Source organism: Oenanthe melanoleuca, chromosome Z (assembly GCF_029582105.1).
Source record: "Oenanthe melanoleuca isolate GR-GAL-2019-014 chromosome Z, OMel1.0, whole genome shotgun sequence".
Lineage (NCBI taxonomy): Eukaryota > Metazoa > Chordata > Aves > Passeriformes > Muscicapidae > Oenanthe > Oenanthe melanoleuca.
The window spans coordinates 64,165,007-64,185,950 of NC_079362.1; the positions used below are offsets into that span (position 1 = coordinate 64,165,007).

A 20,944-nucleotide genomic window follows, 5' to 3' on the forward strand; every position below is an offset into this window, starting at 1 on the left:
CAAACGAACTTTGAACAGCTCACAATTTGCAGATCAAGGACTTCAGAAAGGTTTTTCACCTCATTACAAGTTCAAGGTCATGTTATTGCCATTTCCTGTGTGAGTTGATAGACTTTTCCAAAATATGCTCTAGACTTCTATTTTTAATAGGAAATAAACATAATTTAATAAACCTTTCATTTTCGTGATCTTGCTGATAATCTTCATGTATAATATGAGTTTCTTTAAAATGCATTTTTTGGTATATCTCCACATGTGGCTTTTCAGACATTCAAGCTGGCACTGGTCTCTGTTACTAAATACGAAATCATTCAAAACTTCTAATCTTATTCTAAGCCTTTATCTATGAAAATCACCAGTGCATTTCTTTACCTGACTCCAACGAAAATTATATGGGATCACTAAATATTGAATGTTCAAGTCTATCATTATCAAATCATGTCACCCAGGAGAAGTCAATGGTAATGTGTTTCTTAAAATCACAAGCAGAATACATAAAAAGTAGGATTATGGCAAAAAAATAAAAAGAAAAATTGAAAAAAAAAAACAAAAAAGAAAAAGAAAAAAAAAGAAAAGCTGGCCAAATCACCTCAGTTCATTCTTACAAATTATTTTTAGCCTTCTTTCTGCACTGAAATTTTCAGAGCATTTTCACATTATTTCAGAAGGGGCATCTCAACTCAAAACTGTTGGTTTGTGATTGCAGAAACAAATACTAGCAGAGAGAGCACATCAATTTTAAAATTCATCTCCTCGTCTTCACAGTGATTATCCTGTATGGCTGAGCTCAGTGGCAAAAATATTTAATGCCAAAATTAAATAATCACTGGATTTTAAATCTGTGGCCACTGTCCTGTGAGTAATTTTTCACTTTTGCACCTTAACCACCACAGCCCCATGCTTTCCAATTATTGTTTCCAATACAGAAATTGCCTGTGAAAATTAACTTCTCATGTCATTTATGTTGCCATGTCTAAATCATTTGAGTGAAGCAGAGCAAAACCCTGAAATCTCTTCAAAACATCTTATACAAGACTTACTTGTAGATGAAGACTGGGTACTCTGTATTTAAGTTTTCAGTTGCCAGCTCTTTGGACTGTTGTAACAACCATTAAAGTTGAATACAAAACATGATATTGAGCACTTATTCAATGTTCAGGAGCTACACTTTGCATCTAGAAAATGCTTAAGATTCAAGTATCCTATAATTCCTGCTCATTTTTTATGAGCCTTACAAGTAAAATTTCCTCTCGAGTCCCCCACTTCATTTAAACAACTAACAAAATTTTGGCTGTTGCAGATAAGTCATATTCAGAGAAGAAGGCAGTGACAGAGTCACTTTTGTCACTTTTGTGATGTACCCTAGTTTATGTGCAAAGACCCTGGTAAGCCTGCATTCCTGAGTACATCAGCCTCTAACAGCTGGATTCTCTCCCACTGCTCCTAAGTCCCTGTTTCTTTCAGCCAGCACCCACAGGAGCTCTCATATAACTTTTATTACTCATGCCAAGTGACTTCTATTTCCATGCTTTCTCTTCCTGCTCATTTATTTCTTTGTTGGCTATGCAGACATTCACAAATATGTATCAGAAAAGTCATCCTAGCAAAAGTTAGGGGTAGAGAAAATGCTTTTTGCTGTTTTTTTCACAAAATACCAACCGAGTCACACATTCTCTGGACAAACAGTGGTTTCAGTTCTGTTATTCTGAAGAAGTGGGAAAATGGAAAAATGTCTTAAGGATACTGGAACACCCCAAGACAGTCCTGTGACTTCACTGAGAAACCAAGAACACAGCATTTTATATGTCTTTTGCAAATCTGAGAGATCAGTGCCAAAAGATGTACTTTTGTAGAGATTCCAAGCTCCTGTCATCAAAATCATGTCAAGAGGATCTCACTCCAAAGAGCATCAGGGAGGTAGAGACTGGTGATGCCTAAGGCACTAAGGCAGCTCTACATGTTTTCTTTTCTCTAGGTCTGGATCTGCATAACTCTCTTGCTTTTCACAAGCTATCACAACCTTGGATTTAGCTGGATGAAGGAGTCATATAAAAATAGTGTCATGGAGGTCCTCTTGTGTTCATAGAATGTCACAGATTCTTCATTATCTAAATATTTTTTTATTATTTTACATGCTATAGGTTAATTTTTCAGAACTTATTACGCCTAAATAGGAGATTTTGAAGGTCACAAAAACCATAGACTGGAAAAGAAAAATGTTGTGGAATATAATCCCTTGGTAGAGCATTTGTTGCCTCTCTTTCTAAGTTTTGTAAAACCAAACTAAATACTTTCACAATAATAAATCAAAATAATATAGAAAATTTACCAGTCTGGAACAAAAAGAAAACTAAGTTTTATAACAGAAGTGATATGTGAAATTTGGATATTGATTGCATTTTGGATATAGATATATCAGCAATTATTAATTAATTGACCAAGATTATTCAGAAGCTGCCCAGTGATTTTCCCTTTTAACTAACAAAAGAAGTTTTCATGCATAAAACCCTTCCTCAAGAAAAATAAAAATGTATCAAATTCAGTGTTGCATTAATTTCAAAAGCAAAATTGCAAAATCACAAATTATGTGTTAATTACATTTGTTTCCAAAGCAAGCATTAACACACTCCCTTTAAACATCATTAACTGGCTTTTAGGAATAAAATTACGGAGAAGAAAGATTCATAGTGGGAAAGTAACAATCTTTCTAGAGATAATGTCACTACAATTACCCTCTCTGCTCTGGCCATCATTTTAGGGAAAAGTTTTGTGAGAGTTTAGGTCTTACAGTTCTTTTCCCACTAAAACTGACAGTAAAGGTTTGCACAGGCCTGATATGCTCCTGAATACATCAAAGACAAGAGATTTGTCACTTTGCCTGGCCAGCTTTGATATTAAACATACACATGTATGCTAGTAAGTACAGAGCTGGGTTATGTCCCTTAATAAAATTTAACAGTTACATAGCTTTATCTTTCCAAACTGCTGTTAGCTGCAAATGACTAGCTAAACACAAAGATAACCCTTCCTCTTTAATCTTTAGCATGCCATGCTTCCCATTTGCTTCCAGTTCAGAGATTTCCCGTGCAAGTTATTTCTCTGTACAGTGCTGAAATTAGAGGAGAAAATTTAAGGCATCTCTGGGAGGCTATTAGTGGTTCTGCAGCTTGTGGTTTATCTCAAAAGGTAAGAATAGCATCACATTTGGTCAGTGACTGCTGCAGATAGAAGAGGAGCTAGCTCCCTGGAAATTTCTGTGACATTTGGCACCACAGACTATAGACCTTCATAAGAAAGTGCTAGAGTAGCTTTTAACTACTTGCAGAATAATTAAAAGAGCAAAGGAGAGGGGAAGGGAGAACAAAAAACCCCAAAAAACCAAAAACAACCACTACCCCAATCAAAACAAGGAGAAAAATAGAGAAGCAATTGTATTTGCAGAACTGTAGTAATTAGCAAAAATAATATTTTTTAGTGTTTAAGGCAAGACTGCCCCCAGATTTTCTCTTCTAGAAGTGAAATGCTTGTTTCTGGGTCAATCTAAGACTGTGCTGAGTAGCTCTCTTTGGAAGCAGAGTTATTGTTGTACTTCTTACCAGCTGTGAGAACCCATCCCACAGGCCAAAGTGGTACAAATTCCCCCTGAAGCTTTTGGTATACTCCCTCTTTCTGGAGTCGGAGCCAGTCGCACTACCAGAACAAACTTCACATCCATGTGCAATAACAGCAGCCTGCAGTCTCTCTGGCAAACACTCCTTGCCAAAAAAAGCAATGATTTATGCAACCACTGTCATCTGTGCAGCATATAAGCTTATCTCCTAATACCAGAGCCTCTCCCTTGGGATGTGGGCACTGGAGCTGTGAGATGCTCGCTCTGCTATCACTGCAGGACAGTGCTGCTCTGTGTTCCCAGCTGGAAAGAGAATAACCAGCCCCTAATTCCCCAGAGTCACCTTTTCTCACTGCTGCAGAGCTTTGGCTGGCACATACCCACGGCTACTGAAACTTCTGCCTCCTCTGGATGTGGGAAGGGCTAGGGAGAAGCTTTTACCACTTGGACGTCAAAAGAAAACATGTTAATGGCACATCTTACGTTAGTGTTGAAGAAGTGGGAATTTCAGCAAGTCTTTCTGTCCAGGTTTTCTCTTCTGCGGGTGGGAGGAGTCAGACCATTCTGAAATAGCTCAACACAAAGAGTTGTGTTCCCGTGAAGTCCGGGAAAAGTGGTAGGATTGCACAAGACAGTTGTCAAGGTTGCTGTCTGTAATAAGGGACAGAGTGAATCATAGTGTGACTGTCACGGGCAAATGGAAGTTTCTTCCCAGCTTTCTGAGAAAGCCTCACTGTTCTGTGTGAAAAACGCACAGTTTCTCCACCCGAACACAACGAAAAAAAAGCATGCCCTGGAGCAGGGACCAGAAGTTTGCACTTCCCGCTCCCTACCCAGGCACTGCTGCTCGCACAACCACCTTCACTCCCGCTTCAGCCCTTCCTGCCTCCACTGCTTCCCGGCGGGTTTTAAGGGATGTCCATGGCTCAGAACAGCGGACAGTGCCCTCTAGCCTAAGGAGGCGGCCAGAGCATCCTGGGGGCACGCAGAAGCCTCTGGGGCACCCCTTTCCATTGCACCCCACTTCCCAATCAAACCTTAAAGCCTGTCTGCACATTTATGATGGCATTTGTTGTTTCTCCCTTGCAAATTTCTCTTGTGTTTAAATGCAAGAGAGGGCTTCAGAGCCAAAAATGCCAGTTAAGTGAGGCTTGAGTAGAACTGTTGAGTAGGTAGGGCAAGACGTGACACAAGAGATTGATGTCAATGCTATAATCTCCAAAGTCAAAAGAGACTCCATCTAAATGTGACTTCACACAGTGTGTATATTCTACATCTTAACAGGCTGAAAGTCCTGTAAGAGTCCTCCTTGGCATCAGTTTTATCAACTGCAGGCACAAGAGGGAAGAAGTCATGTAAGGCCACGTGTCTGAAACAAGGCATGGTGGAACTGCTGTCTGTTGGTACACAAAAGTTGAAAGACAACAAAACCTCAGCTTACAGAGCTGTGTAGAGGAAAGAAAAATTGAGAAAACAAATGAAACAACAGGAATTTCCTTTTGGCTAGAACAAGTGCTCTGTGCTCCGCAGGTTGCTTCCTGCAAGCCTTTTCCCCTGCTCACTAGATGCCTATGTGGATTTTTAATTATACATACTAGTCCAGCAGAAAGTGTGTCAGGACCTTGACTTTTAAATTTGCAATTTTCATTAACATGAAGGAGAGCTAGCAGCCTATCCAAGTATGAGGAACATCAAAATGCCAAGTGCTACACTGTCTGCAACTCAGTGTGTTCAACCTCAGGCTGCATTTCACAGCAGTTCCATGCATTAAACAGGAACAGGCACAGGATGAAGAGGCATTCAATACTTAGAGACTGCAGCATGCCAGAACAAAACACCTTTACCGGGGCTTCACTGAACTACCTCTAAAATAGAAGTTAGGAGCCTAATAAAAGCTTCTGGCATGTAAGGTCTCTCCAAAGTCAGGTACTCCTACCAGGCAAGTTAATTTCCCTGTTCCAGTGGGCATCCAAGTGAGATGTAGAGTTTTGTGGAGGATGAGCACTGCTGTCATGCTCAGATTTGGGCTCACAAAGAGAAGAGTCCAGATCATCTTTGCAACTACAGACACAGCTCACCTCCCTCAACCATGATGCTTCAGACAATGGACAGATGGCAAATTCCTTTTTTTCCTCAGGTTCTTACTGTCACTCCATCCTGGCTATTTCAAGTGTGCTTGAGTCCCTGGCTGTGTCTGCAATACTCCAATCCAATGGCTAAGGCACAAAGCTGAACTTTGAACCTCCACCAGACTAACCTCAGCCTAGAGCCCAGGACTGTTGTTTTACACACAGCAGGACTGCTCCTTCAGCTTCTGCCCTTGGATGTTAATTCCAGACCTATAGCCTTTTAAACTTTGCCCTTGGCTGTTTATTCCTGTTTATTCCTACCTCCTACCAGCCTTCCAGAGGCTTGATGTTTGTACTCAGTGTAGCTCACAGCAGCAAATCTATTCAGTTAAAAAATAACTTGAGGGGAGGTTAATTAAAAAAAAAAAAAAAAAAAGAAAAAGAAAAAAAGAAAAAAAGATAAAAAGAAGAAAAAAAATTAAAAATTAAAAAAATTCAAAAAGGCAAAAGAATTAAAAAGAAGTAATTGTTTCCTCAATCTGTGTTACCATGTGGATGTATGCAAAGCATTATGTTAACACAATGCAGGATCACAGAATAAGAGACATATATATGATGAATGCTAAAGTTCATACTGGTGGCAGAAAAAGTACCTGCCAAATCGTAATCTAGGCCAACACATGCATCAACTCATTAACATGTATAAGCCTGTGCCTCATGCACTCACAGCACCTGTCTGAAAAATGTGCTTTGCAGCCTCCCAGGTGTTTCAGAGCAGGGAGGACAGAACATAGACAAGTGTGAAAGTGAATCCATTTTAGCTCAGTGCTGACAAATGTGGTTCTGTGACATCTGGTTGGTCTGCATCTCGTGTGACTCCAGTGGGGAATGAAGCTGCCTAGACATCCAGCTTGGCCAAGAGTGGGAACAAGAAAAGCACGCTCAGTCACACAATTTTCAGCATGTACATACATTTCTGGTGTCTCCACTGCTGTCCACATGTGTTCTAAAAAGTGTTTTGCAGAAAATTGTTCTCTGCCTGAAGAAGCTCAGCCTTGCAGCACTGATGCTACAACAAATCAGGCCCTGTACAGGTAGCTCCTCTGGCTTTACCAGGTTATGCAGAGGCAAATTAATATTGCCATTAATCTTCAAACTACTGAAAACAAAAGTGCATGTTACACCAGATGGGAGGATGTAAGGATGAACACAGATAATTAATTAAGTCGATACTAGGTTAGAATTATATGTCATTATAGAGTTATTTTTGTACAATAATAAAAACAAAGCTGAGAACAAAAATATGTCCACCTTGATGGAAACTCCCAGAATAGATACAGAATTTGTTGCAATAATTAACCTCATGCAAACAATTCTCTGCTTTTACGAAAACTCTTTTCAACCTGGCTTCCAAACATGCAGGAATTATCTGCTTTACTAAACTTAGCACTTCTTGTGTGTGTTCAAATGCAGACCTTTTATTAGACTACAGGAAAACTGGTTAACAAGGGCATATGAAACACAAACAAAAAAGAAAAACCAGTATTTCTTAAGTCAGGCCCAGAAAGGACAAAGCTACTTCTAGTAACTAGTAATCATATCCTCCAAGGCCACACCTTGAGGCATCATATTTGAATATTGTTTAATACTGTAACATCCCAAGCTCTGATGCACTGTGTCAAGAAGTATTGAAATCCACATCTGAAAAAAGATATGGAAATACTGACAGGAGGAATGCTGTGCACCATGGGAATACAGAACTTCCTATTCTCCTGAAAAGTATTTGTTACATATCTCTATCTCCTCTCTAGCTGAATTCTCTTTGCCTTACTACTTCTATGCTGATGCAATAGAAATTTGCTTCCAAGCAGTGAGTGGCCTAACAGCTCCATCCAAGGATAGTGCTGGAGAAGTCATATTTCTCTCCCTGGATACAGTTCAATGTGGGGAAACGATGTTGCTGCCTGGAAGCTTTGTGCAAGGACAATTTTGAAAATTCTAGCGACTTACTCAGGATTCATTGAAACTGGCAGCTCAGCTTGAGTTACATGAATTCTGGTTGAATGCTTCCTGTTGATGTGGAGATCACCTCTGGAGTGCATCTAAAGTTCATAACACCTTAGAGTACTTCAAATTCATCCAACATTCATCAGACATGTTCAGGCCATGGACTGATGCACAGAAAATCTGAAGCAACAACTTACTAAGCCTTGTAATACAGAGGGCATTTCTCGGTAAGATCTCTTAGAAATAGATAAACCATGGCAATATCTAGCTGCTAAATTGGTGATCAGAAAAGTGTGACTGCTGGGAACAGCAGTGCACTGGAAATAGAGCCAACACAACAGTGACAAAGAGTTGTGAAATAAGGAGCATAGTTGAAAGTTGCATAGAACACCACAGCATGTTTGAATGTGATATGCTGCTGTCAGGGAGCCAGTGAAGGGCCTTGTAAAATTACAAGCATATGAATGTCTGAGACGTTCTTGGTATCTTTTATTTTCAGATTTACATGCTTCTCTGGCTATTGCAAATCTAAATTGCTTCTGACTCTCATAAATCCTCTTTTTTCTTATGTAATTAGGCCCTTCCACTACTGTACACAATGAGCCTCTTCAGTTTCACATCCATAAATCTTAGTGCTAGGACTGATTTCACCAATCTCTTCCACAATCAGCAAGATTGTTACCATTTTTTGGTTTCTTCAAAAACGTATTTAGCTTTATTCCTTCCCAATAACTATTCTGTGTCCTATATCACTGTCTCAACAACTGACCTCTCATGCTTCTGTATTAGACTCAGCAACATGATGCATCCAAGGTGATGATTAAGCATATGCTGTACTTTACCCTGAGTTATAACCACCTGTAGGATGGCAGAGTTGCTTAGATTGAAAAGCAGGCCTGCAGCTGTTAATTGGTTACAGCATGGAGATTGCTGTAGCTGGGGAACTTCAGCACCAAGCTCCTTCTCAGGCATCAGTTCACTGTACCCCTGTTTAACTGAGGTATTAAGACTTAGCTGAAAGAAACACAAATGGAAATGCCTGCTTGTAGGAGCAAGGGTGGACAGAATGAGCATTACAGGACACAACAGGCATGAACGACTGTACTCAAGTCAAGGAATGGTGAGGAGTGTGCTGGTTACACCAAGATCACAAGACCAAAAGCTCAGTTCCCTTAGCATAGTCTACTCACCATCCCCCCCCCGCCCTCTGCCCAAAAAAAAACCCAAAAAAACTGTGCTTGATAACATGGGCTCAGATGACATCTTCTCAACAGGAAGGCAGACAGTAGCCAATAATGAGGATATAAGGTGATGGGCAGAAACTTTTCCACAGGTTCTGTAGAGTAAAGCATGGAAGGGTCTGAGGCAAGATCATTGCACAGCTGCTTGACTCAGAAAGATATACAAGACCTGTTCAAAAGAATTGTTTGTCGTTGCCAGTGAAGATGGATGCAAGGTACTCAGTGAAGACTCGAGAGTGGGTACCCTTGTCCTCTGTCCTACACACAAGTGCCCTGGCTAGACACAAAAATCTTGGCATTTGGCAATGTGTGGCAATGTAATCCATCTCCTATCACCTCTGCAATGCATGGTAGAAGCTTTACTTTCCCTGCCAACAATAAGGGTCCTTATTACTGGCAGTGAATCCAGTATTTCAACACCATGTATTTCCCAGGCATCTGAGGTAGATTTTTTTTTCCAGGGAAAGGAATGTAAGTGCATTAAATTTAATTAGTTTTGGCAAGTAGTGTTTTTCTTCCCATTTCTTTTTAAATTCATGGCACTATCAAAGTTAGTGCAGGTCAGTAGATCAAAAACCACAATGGGCTACATGGTTTTCCCACAGACAAGAGAGACCAGAGAATTTTTTGAAGCCCTTTAGCAATATATTGCCAACATGTCCCTAGTTTTATAGGCATAGGTCTTTAATGATGAAGAAAATGCTCTGTATTTGAAAATTATTAATTAGCAAGAGTTTATTTTTCTGGGGTCAGTGCCTTTTCCAAGAAAAGCTCTGTGTCAGCTTGACAACAAGAGATGCTTCCACTGAGACTTCAAGGAAAGAACTGTTGCTTTGTAAGTGCACAAAAATACATGCACTATCTCCAGTACTGGAGGTTATTCTTGGCATGAGCAGAGGTTACTCCTGCGTTTATCACAGCCAATCTGAGTTCTGTTATTGGCCTTCCTGAACACATTCAGTCAGACTCAAATTTGTTTTGTTGGTTGTATTATATAATTTTGTTTTAAAGAAAACAGGAACAGATAGACCATAAAAACAACTGCTGGCAGACCTTTGCTGGCAATACTATATATTTACAATTTCTGGCTTTTGTAAACATTGGTAGAAGTACTACCTTTCAAACTTCTGGTTAAACTGTATGGTTTGTAAAATGTGCTTCTCAGAAAAGGAAGTTCTTTTAATATTCTTTATTGGCTGGAGGAAAGTGGGTGCCAAATACAACTGTGAAATGGGAAACAATGCACAAAGGAAAAGTTCCAGAACATCAACATATCCGTTCCTTTTCTCTGCCATAAATAACCAACACACCCTTAAACACAAGACTAAATGGCTCCAGGAAACTCTCATTAATGAAAATTTCCTAGCTGGACTTCTCACTTTCATTTGGAATTATATACTTCAATAACATTTTTCTGACCTAGACAGATCTGTTGTTCTCTAAGTAATATTAAGCCCTGAGATAGACTAAGATAAACTCAAGCTAACCTACTTTCCATAGAGATTTAAACCTCTCCCTCTCAGTGTCCAAAATACTAGTGTTGAAAGGCACAGCCCTGCTGCTGTTGACATCAATGACAAGATCCTACACTGACTATATAAAGACACAGTTGTGCATTCCAGCATCTGCCCTTCTGTTTTCTGGAAAACAGAGATAAGGCAGGAAACAAAATAAATGGCCTTCGTGCATGTACTCCATGCAGATAAATTTCCTCATAAAATATCTCAGCTATGATATTTTATGGAGAAGACATCATGATGAGACTGGTTGCACACATAGCATATATACTGCAGATCAGAAGTAGCGGAGTAATTAGGCCGCTTGTTTATCTAGGGGATGTTTACATTAAAATTAAAATATTTCACTTTATAAAAAAAGAGATATCTGATGCCAACCATCTGTCGTCTTATCATCTTGAAACTCATCCTATACAGACTTGTTGTAAATTGTACCAGACCAAAAAATGTCTCTTAACTTCCAACTGAGTCACTGAAAATTGACTCATTATTACAATATCTAAAACATTAAAACAACTCCAGGAACTATCCCTATCGATGTTTTGCCCTGGATGCCTCTTCTAATTTCACAACCACAATTTTTTGCTTAAAAAAAACCTCAAACACACACAGCTCTTGTATGAAATGTCTGTGAATTACAGGGAAGCTATCTGGCTAATTAAAAAGAGAAAATAGTAAAAATTACTACTGCTTGGTTTTGGAATCTAGAAAATTTGTCGAATCTTCTGCCACTACTGAAGTGTACATGTGTCATGTACATGGCACAGGGCTTTCTGACAAATAAGATGCCAGTGAGCCTTTACTAAAGTTGAAATAGCATGAGCTGCAGAAAAGGAAGATTGCAGAATTTCATTTACCACTTTCAATGCCTTGTAAAGACAGTGTTTTTGTCATTTTCATGGATGGAAACCTGCAGTTGCGTTTGTCGTGCATGGCACAAAGTGCATGCTACATCCTCAGGAAACTTAGATGCCGACTCTAGAGAGGGCACCAGGCCCCAGGTAATGAGATCTGGAAACACAGACAGAGGCACTGGTCCCTTGAACAGGTGTGTACAATGAAATGACCACTTTCTATTCAAACCTCAACAAGGTGCTATGTGTATTCCCAGGCTTTTTTGTGATTTGGCTGCTTTTGCATAAAAGAAAGTAAAAGGGCTCCTGGGCTAGAATGGGAACTAAATGGGAAAATGTTCTTAGGCAGCTGACATATCAAACCTCTTTGTGCCTGCAGTGAAGTCTTCACCACAGAATTAGCCAACCAGCAGCCTTTCAATTGAGGAGAGATTTGGTACTGTAACTGATTTGCTGGGAAGGCAACTGCTTAAATCTACTAAATAAAAGATGCCTAATAGGGGTCTTAAAGTCTGTCCATCCTTGGAGTTGTGAGTGTTCCGTGCACATCAATGTTCTGCTTGGGATTCAGAGCCCACGGCTTCTCTTCAAATGAGGTTTAAAATAATCCAGGAATGGTAGGTGTATAAGGAGACTTAACCCTTCCTCTTGAGATGACACAGGCCAACACACAGAGACAAGTGTCTCAGGGTTCAAGGTCTGAAGTCAAGTGTGGTCTTGAGCTAGAACAGATTTGAAGTCATGTATCTCAACGCATGACTGAACCACAAGGTTCATGTGTGTCTTACCAGTCTACTGAAGCTCCAGTTCTGTTTGTGCAAGTAAAAATGCTGGAAAGGAGCAGTGGCAGATTTCTTCTCTATAGAACAGCCTGTGTTCACTTAGACCGTGCAGGCAATGTGCAGGATGGCAGGAAATTCTGGATTTGGGGACCTGAAATTATCTACTTAGCCATCATGGGACACAAGTTCTAGTCCAGGAATTCCACACAAGTATTTGCAGTTCTCTGTCATCTGGGTTGTGAGACAAACAAACAATCTGCAGCAACTTGGAAAACTGCACTAGGAAAAATGTAGGCAGAAAAGTAAAAGGAAATCCAACACTTTTTCTCCCCATTCTCCTGTGGTTGACTGGGGCACAAGAGAGGAGCCACAGGCTTGCCAGCTTTCTGATTTTATGAATCTCGTGGCATATTTTTTTTAAATTGCTCGACTCTTGAGACAGTGGGATTGTGAGGATTTCAAATTTAATTTGAAAGAGAGGCTGACATGCAACAGTTGTGGCTTCAAAGAAATGTTGGAAGTCAAGTCTCAGACCTCAAAAACTAGTGGCGAATTCAAAGATAAAATGAATCAAGAGTCGCCTGCGTCGGGGGCCAGGTCCGCCGCGCTCAACCCCGGAGGTCTGGCAGCGCTGGAAGTATTCAAGGCACTTTTCTATAACGGGTATTTGACCGTGCCACAGAGAAAACCCGCAAGGCTCAGACGAGACCCGCGCCTTCGCCCTCCCCTCAGCCTCGCCGCCGCCCGCCGGGGACCCGGGCACCCGCCGGCGCTGCAGCGTCCCCGCAGCTCGGCCCCAGCACGGCCACGGGCGCGGGCAGCCGCAGCGGGCCCGAATCGGGCCGTGCCGGGAGCGGGAGGCGGCGGTGCCCGGGGCAGGGCCGGGGGCGGCGGCGGGCGGTGCGCGGCGCAGGCTCCTCCCGCGGGCAGCCCGCCAGCCCCGCTCCTCCATCCCTCCCTCTCCTTCGCTCCTTCCCTCCCTCCCTCCGCGGCTCCATCCCTCCTTCCTGTCGGCGCTGCGCACTGCTGCCGCCGGAGCTGGGCCGCGCCGCGCACCGCCCGCGCACCCGCGGCATGCGGCGCCCTCAGGGCACGGCCGGGCGGCGCCGGGTGAGTGTGGGAGCGCGCCGGGCGCCCGCTCCCGGCCGCTCGCACCTGGGAGGGGGCGGCCCGAGGGGCGCGATGATGGATGTTCCCTCCATCCCTCCCTCGCTCTGCCCGCCCCGGGGAGGTGCCGCCCGGGAGGGGCGGAGGGGGGGCTGGCAGCCCCGCCGGGACCCAGCGCGGCGGTGGGGATTTTGGGAGAGCCCCCCCAGCTGCCTGCCTGCTGTCGTGCGGCTCGGGGCTCGGCCGGGCTGGGGACAGGTGGCGGCGGCGCCGGGGGCGCGGCGGGGTCGGAGCCGGTGCGGGTGCGGAGCGCGGCAGCGTCCCTCGGGGGCGCGGGGGGAGACCGGCGGCTCCTCTCTGCCGCTGCCCGGAGCTGCGACTTAAATAGAGGCTGTGTTTTGTCAGCTCATTCTGCTGGCCGGCAGGTTGGCTGGCTCGAGGACCGAGCAGCGGGTAAATACTATTTATGCCTCTTTTTGTAGATATTTTATTTTATTTTATTTTATTTTATTTTATTTTATTTTATTTTATTTTATTTTATTATTTTATTTATTTTATTTTTTAAATAAGTAGCGCCCTTTTGAAAAATGGACCGTAAGAGGGGACTCAGGAGCCCCTTCTGTGTTTGGGGAGCATCCAGGCATGCTGGGCGCCTCTCCGCACACTGGCGGTACAGGGACTCTGGCACAGCGGCTGCTGTGTCTGTTTTGAGCGATTGAATTTCTAATGAGTGTAGATACCGTGTTTGAAAACGATTTCTCAAAACCTTTAAGGCAGTTCTATAAAGAATGTTACTCCCTTGTTAAAATTTTGCGTGTAAATTTGAATCGTCTATGTTGTCGTATCATGCTGTGTGTTACTTCGGTAGGAATTGGTGATATGCATGGTTTGTTCAGTTGTCGTTGGTAATGAAAGCCTGGGAAGTTTGCTGTGAATGGGAGTGAAGATTTGGATAGGTGTTATAATCACCTAATACTGAGGAGAGTGGGATGGTGAGCTGTTGTGTAGGAATTGTCACTCTGATTCTTTTCAACAGGCTTTTATACTTAAAATTGACATTGCAAAAACAGTCAAATATTTATATTGCATTATTAAGGTCATGTCCTGTCATATTTCCTTCAGGAAAGCCTGGGAATTGGGTTGATTTCTGCTGGATTTGAAGCTCAGCTTGTTACCTAAGTAAGGCAGTGTGATTTGCCTTCAACATCTCACCTGGATGTCCATTCTGCCTTTTCTCCTTACTGTAGAAGAATTATTTAAATTCTTCCTAAACCTTTAGTTCAACCCCACAGCATGAACCCAGACTGCTAATAAGACTAAGCAGGTTTAGTAACTGTGAGAAAGATTAAACTCCATGTCATGCCCTGTTCGCTCTCAAATCAGCATGTGGCAGTGCCAGCTGAGACAGTATGTGTTTTTGGTGTAGATCCATCAGTGCCCACGTGCTTTATATATAAAGCTTTGTACATCCTGTAGGGAAGAATGCATGAATGCCTTGATCTGCAGAAAGTCAGTGCTTGTCCTTAGTTTATCAACCATTTCATGCTGCACGATTTTGGTGGTAAACTTTGATTTCTGTTGATTTCTGTACATAAAGGTAAGAATAGACCTAGAAGTCTCCTGGATTTGGTCACAATTTTAATAAAGATCAAAACAAAAATTAATCTTTGATGAGGGGAAGGAATTGGATGTGGAACAGATAGGAGCAAATATTGTGAGTGTATCCACAGAATGAATAGCAAGCACCATATCTGCCCTTGGTTGATATCTCTCAGCATGAGTTGCTGGCCATTAGCTGGAGATGGGTCTGTGCATTACTTTGGAGAGGTCAGAGAAAAGAAAGACTAGTGTCAGAAGATTGCAGGGCTGTGTTCTACCCTGGAAAAATGTTGCAGGAAGGTCACAAAAGGAAAGCTTAAAAATCACTAAATTGGAGCTGGTTTGGAATATAACTTCTAGGAGTCAGTAGATCACCTGATTTTGTTTGCTTTTTGTTTACTAAGTCTTTGCATCCTTTCATCTTATCACTGTTTCACCTATTCAAACTTCTATCAGGATAACTAAGTGATAGCAGTTTCCATTGTGCACTCTCCAAACACAGTGCTTTAGTCATTTAGAGCTACCAGTAGCATTATTTGTGAGTTAGATTGTGTAAAATCCTTTTACAGGTTTGCTGAGGAAAGGGAGAGACTTAACCTTTAGGTGAGGCCATTCTCATAGATTTGCCAAAGGCAAATGAGGGATACATGGGAACAGCCGTATGGGTGGAGGTGCTTGTCTCAAAGAGAGGAAGACTTTTTCACAGGTGGCAAAGCTGCTGCTGCTACACTAGCAGGTATTCATTGGACTTTAATTTCAAGTGCTTGTTGAGTTACAGTCTCTGGCCATAAGATCACATCTATTTCAACATCATGCAGCTCAGGCCTTTAGAAAATGTTTTAAAAATACCTGAATTAATTAACATCCATAGGTAATGCTAGAACAGAATCTCTAAATGTATTTGAAACAGCCCTTTCAGAGTATAAGTGTTGGATTGCTTAATCCAATGAGTGTGTGACAGCAAATTTTGTGCTGTATGATAAGATGTATTTAAACAACCTATATGTTTGTAAATACTGACTCTATCTTGCAGAGTGCAGTATATCACAAGGCTGATGCATATGGATTACGTTTTTCTTTTCCCCTAAGATTTAGTTATGATTACTTCTTGATTGGTAGGCATCAAATTTCTGTCTAAAAGTAAGAAAAATAAATTGCTTCTAGATAAGACTTGAGAAGTGCTTTATGCTTCAAAGCTGGTTGATACATTTTGTTCTGTAAACAGTTTAATGTAAAAGATGAAAATAATCCATGGGACCAAGACCTGGAGACCCCGATCCTACACTTCCAGTGAGTGTCTTCTCCCAAGGACATGAGTGTTGCACTGAGTCAGTGGTTACTTAAGCTTCAGAGAGAAATACCATCGACAGAAGGGCTGGAGGAGTCTTTATCCTGACTCATCTGTCACTTTGAGTAGCCTGAGGTGTTGCTGATACCCCCGCAAGTACTGCAGTGACTCAGGTTGCTTCAGAAAAAGGAAAAATATTGCTGCTTTCTTCTCTTATGTCTTTAAACAAAAGCAACAGCTTTTTTCTTTGGAACCTGATTCTTTGGTTCTGTGCTCATTTTATCAGCAGATACAAGCAGGGAGTAATTGCTTTGTGAATCTTGAGTGTTTAAGCATCAGGCAAGTGGTATGATCCTGTCAAAGATGAGACTGCATCTGTGCATGCTGATGCCTACAAAATTTATCATCACCTCTCCTTTTATTTTTTTTTTCCTCTCTAATATCTACCTGCAGCTAAGTGGGATTTTTGAACAGATCTCTTTGAGGTTGAAGCATCAAAGTTTTATACATGGGTTTTATACATGCTTAAATGATATTCCAGAATCATATGGATTTCTTCCAGAGTCATTAGCATGGCAATGATGAGTGCATATAAATTCCTAGATTAACAGACCTATTTTATTACCTGTATTTTGAGGGATTGAGGGGCAGCTAGGATATCTATCTTTAAAAAATACAGAAGTTCTCCTGTGTTGTTTGCCTTCCTTCCTTACTGACTTACAAACTAACAGATTTTAACTAGTCTGAATTATCTTTGGAAGTTCTTATGTGTCCCTTAGAAATATACCTGGGAACTGTTTTTCATACACATCATCATTTTTTTGCTGCTCACTGCTATCCTCCTTCCTTTGGAAAATTTGCAGTCCTCACATTTACAGACTGTGGAAGCTGTGCTGCTGTGTCCATAAGGTCCTTGAACTCCTGCAAGCACCAGAAGCTCAGCAGTGGCTTTTGCCACTTTGCTGCTGTCTGCCTTTCCCTGCTGCTGTCTCTTGGAATCATTCCTAGTAGCAGGTTTCACTGTAAGCAGAAAATGCTTAGGCTAAAAATAATCCTAAGTCATTGGTATGAATGTTGGTCAGGGTGTAAGGTTTTGAAGGGCATATGTCCCCCCTCCTTTCCATGCACTGTCTGGAGCTGGCACTGGAGTGAGGTCAACTGTTGCTACAACAGAACCAGCTTTCCTTTATCCCACAGGCAGAGAACTGCTGAGTTGTCAGCTGTTGAGTCCAAATTGTGCCTTTACCTCAGGGAGCACAAGTTATAAAAGCACATGTCATGGAAACAAGGACAGCACTGTGGCAATTCTCTCCTCCTTCTGCCTCACTTCCTAACCTGCCAAAAATCAGACCCTCAGCAGAGGGTGGACTACTGTGTTGGCAGGTTGGTTTTAGCACCACCTCCCCTCTCAAAGGAGCCATGTGTTGTCAGGGAGCAGACTCCTTTCTCATCTGTATACCCAGCAATCCAGGGGCAGTTACCTGCAAAAACAAAAGCACAGCCTTTCAGCCAGCCTCAGTCCCCTGAATTCCCTTAAGCAGATAAAGTAGTGCTTTCTTGAGGTTGATTTTTTTGCAGCATTCTCTCCCCAGACAGTCACTTTCAGTGATACAGTACAATTGGTTAGAAAATAGTTGTGAGGTGTTTTTTTAGTTTTTGGTTGGTTTTTTTTGGTTGTTTTTTTTTTTTTTTTTTTTTTTTTTTTTGGGGGGGGGATTTTGTTTTCTTTTGTTTTAGAGGGGGATGGTTCTACATTGATGAGTAATGTTATGCTAGTGTTCTCTGCCAGTAGAGCTTACTGCATTTTGATCATCAGTCAAAAAGTACTTCCCTTTGGAATATACATATATTCCAAAAATAGAGGTATGCATGTGTGCTTGCTTTGTACCTACTACCTGTCAACTGCACAGATAACAGCTTTATAATATTGACTGAATGTTGATAGTTTCATATCAAGGTTGCCTGGTAATTTGTAGTGTGTAATGAAATTTAAATAAAGCAGTGTATTTGAGTGGTTTTCTTGGGTGATAAACACTGTCTGAAAAATATGCTGGAATGCTTCTTATGCTTGCATAATTTTGTCATTATTGCACAAGTTGCTTAAAGGTATAACAAAAGTACAAGTAACAGGGGTGGTTGAGGGTGGTTTACACTGTCAATCTGGCTCAGAAATGGTCCCTCTTTTACTTCTGGGCCTCAGCCATCCACTTAAATTAGTTTTGCTCCCTGAATTAATCAGTTACTTCCCTCCAAGAGGAAGTGCAGGCTCAGTTGACTGTTCGTAACTCAGGCACAGTTTAGCATTTCTTCTGCATGGTGTGGGTATGGCCTATGGCAAGGTTGGCTAGGGTGGTGAGCAGAGCGAGCCAGTTCTCTCCCAGCTGGCTTGATGCCCTTGGATGCTCCCCACATTGTGCCCTTGGGCATAACACACGTTTCAGCCTAAAGCTGTAAAAATTGCTCTTTCTTTATTTCAAGAACTTTGAGCGCAGAAGCACAGAAAAAGCTGTTTTGTGGCCAGATGATGACCCAGACCACTTGCTGCAAAGTTGCCTTGTTCAGACTCAGGGTGGTCTCAAATAGTGTGAAGGTGAGCACCTCATTTCACCTGTGGGTGAAGATACCTTCACACTGCAGTCCATCAGGCTGGTGTGAGAATATCTGATATTTATATTTTCTGTACCTTTATTAGCTGCATTTCAAATAACATGCATGTTTGAGAGTTGCACATCCTACATGCTTTGGAGAACTCAGAGGAAAGAGAAATTTGGGCTAATGAAAGAAGAGTCTTGGCTCTGCTTGGTGTGTGGCAGGTCTGGGCAGGCAGTTGCCTTTTGGGGGTTGTTTGGTGGTATCTGCCTAAGACTGGCAGCCCTTCTTTGCAAACAGAACTTAGCACAGTCATCCAGAAGCTCTTGTGCCAAGACAGCAGTGTTGCTCATCATGTGATGTAACTATGTTTGTATGGCAGGTCATGGTTTTGCACTTCTTGAACTGGGTGATCTAATAGTCTCTCTTAAGTATAAAATCAGTGAGGACAGAGCTTCAAAATATCTTTCTCAAATAACTGGTTTTAATATTACTGCAGGGCAAAAATGCTTCCTTAATCAAATGAACTTCAGGAGAAAATTATAATGGTCAGTATTATAGGTGGAGCTTCTGCAGATTCTGAAGTCCACAGGGTGAATATAAGTTATAAGTATTCCAATTATAACTGATTTTCACAATAATTCTTGTTTTGGATCAAGTTCAGCACTTGTGGCAGGAGATGCATGACCTCTGAGGTTTTTACAGCTACTCTGGAGCTAAAACCAAGGAGATAAGCTTCTAATGTTTAATCCTAGGTGGAAAAAAAGAGAGGAGGTGAGAGAAAAGCAAAGGAAAACAGAAAAGTGATTGGTTTATTTATGTTGTGAACTTCAGTGTTGTCTTGAGTTACGTGCAGCAAGAACTGAAGTACTGTGTGTGTGAGGTGAACATAATGTCAAACTTCCTTAGGGCTTCTCCTGGTTGTGAGGATAATAATATCTGTTTCCTAGAGTCTACCTGTTTCTCTTCCTTTTCCCCTCCTTGCCCCTTCTCCACACATTTCCAAAGATCGTGGCTGTGGGAAGTCTTTAGTACACAGATCTCAAGGCACGTGACTCATATTTCATCTGCTAGAGCAGTGTTGTCACAATTGCCATTGTAGAGCATCCTTCTCCAAATTAAGTGTGATTGTTCTGTTTCTTTTTTCAAGATGATGAAAATTTTTGACCAAATGTTGCCACCTATTTCACATGTTTCAAAAGACAGATTCAGTCAGGATGTAAATCCAGGAAGATGTTATGTGACTCTTATTTTAAATCTTACCTCAAAGTCTGGATTTTGTCCCTTGCATATTGTCTTCCTTCACCATTAAAATCCTTATTAAAGTGAGATCTGTGCGTGATTTGTGCTAATCTAGTCTGATGTTGGAGTAACGTGAACTAAAGGCTTTAATGCAGTAAGACTTGCATTGAACCCATATTTAGAATTTCTTAGTAATGCATCCAATCTTATATTTATTTCAACCAGTTCACTCCTCCTGTGAAAACTTTTGCCAATACTTAATTAGTTTTACTTTTCACAAAGTTCACTTTTCAGTGGAGGTCTACTGCATTTCCTCTTATGTCTTACATGGTGGGCTAAGTTTAAATCCTTTCTCTGTGTAGGTACTTGAGAACTGTGACCAAGTAACATCTCTGAACTAAATATTTGCATTGTGTTAGCCTTTGCAACAACAGCCCCAAACTGTTCATAGTAATAATTTGATCCTGAGTAAAAATCAACTTTGTCCTGGATGAAACTATTTCCACTGCTAATGAATGGCTAGTTTTTTCTCTTGTGTTCTCACATTATCTGCTTTTGCAAGGTAGCTTGATCCATACAGATAAAAGTTGTTAGGACTTTTATTTTCAATATCTTTTATGTGTTTGTTTGCTTGAGCTGTGATAACTGATACTTAGAAAATGGAGCGTTTTCCGGTTCATTCCTCATATTTCAACTAATGAGTGGTGCAGCTGGTGTTAATATGCAAAGAATGTATCCTTGAAAACGTTAGATTCTTGTCTACTATCTTTTTGCCCTGGTGTATGAATGCTTGCTAATCAGTAGGTAGCTCTGGGTTGGAATTTGGGCAGTGATTACTGCAGACAGAAATGGGAGCAAGCACTCAGCATTACAATAGCTGCTGTAGAATTAGGTCACTAACAGGCTTTCAGCAAAATAGTGTTAATTTTCCTCTTCACACACTCAAACACAGAACATATACTTGCAATTTCACATCTTTTCTGAGTGATCCTCAAGTGTAGTATTCTTAGCAATGAGTGTTTCAAATTCAGGTGCTTCA

At 41.4% G+C, this 20,944-nt stretch overlaps 1 protein-coding gene across 4 annotated transcripts in view; it reads left to right on the top strand.

Annotated features, from left to right (window-relative positions):
• Window positions 1-20,944, top strand: part of LIFR (LIF receptor subunit alpha) — an 86,695-nt gene that overhangs the window by 20,137 nt on the left and 45,614 nt on the right. The window contains exons 1-2 of one of the 4 annotated variants that reach the window (XM_056513531.1): window positions 13,068-13,190; window positions 13,593-13,640. The exons of 1 other annotated variant lie outside the window; for it this stretch is intronic. The gene's annotated coding sequence lies outside the window, so the exon portion shown is untranslated. Of the gene's footprint in view, window positions 1-13,067; window positions 13,191-13,512; window positions 13,641-20,944 lie in introns of those variants that run through there. 2 more of the 4 variants (XM_056513530.1, XM_056513529.1) reach the window with 2 other exon arrangements.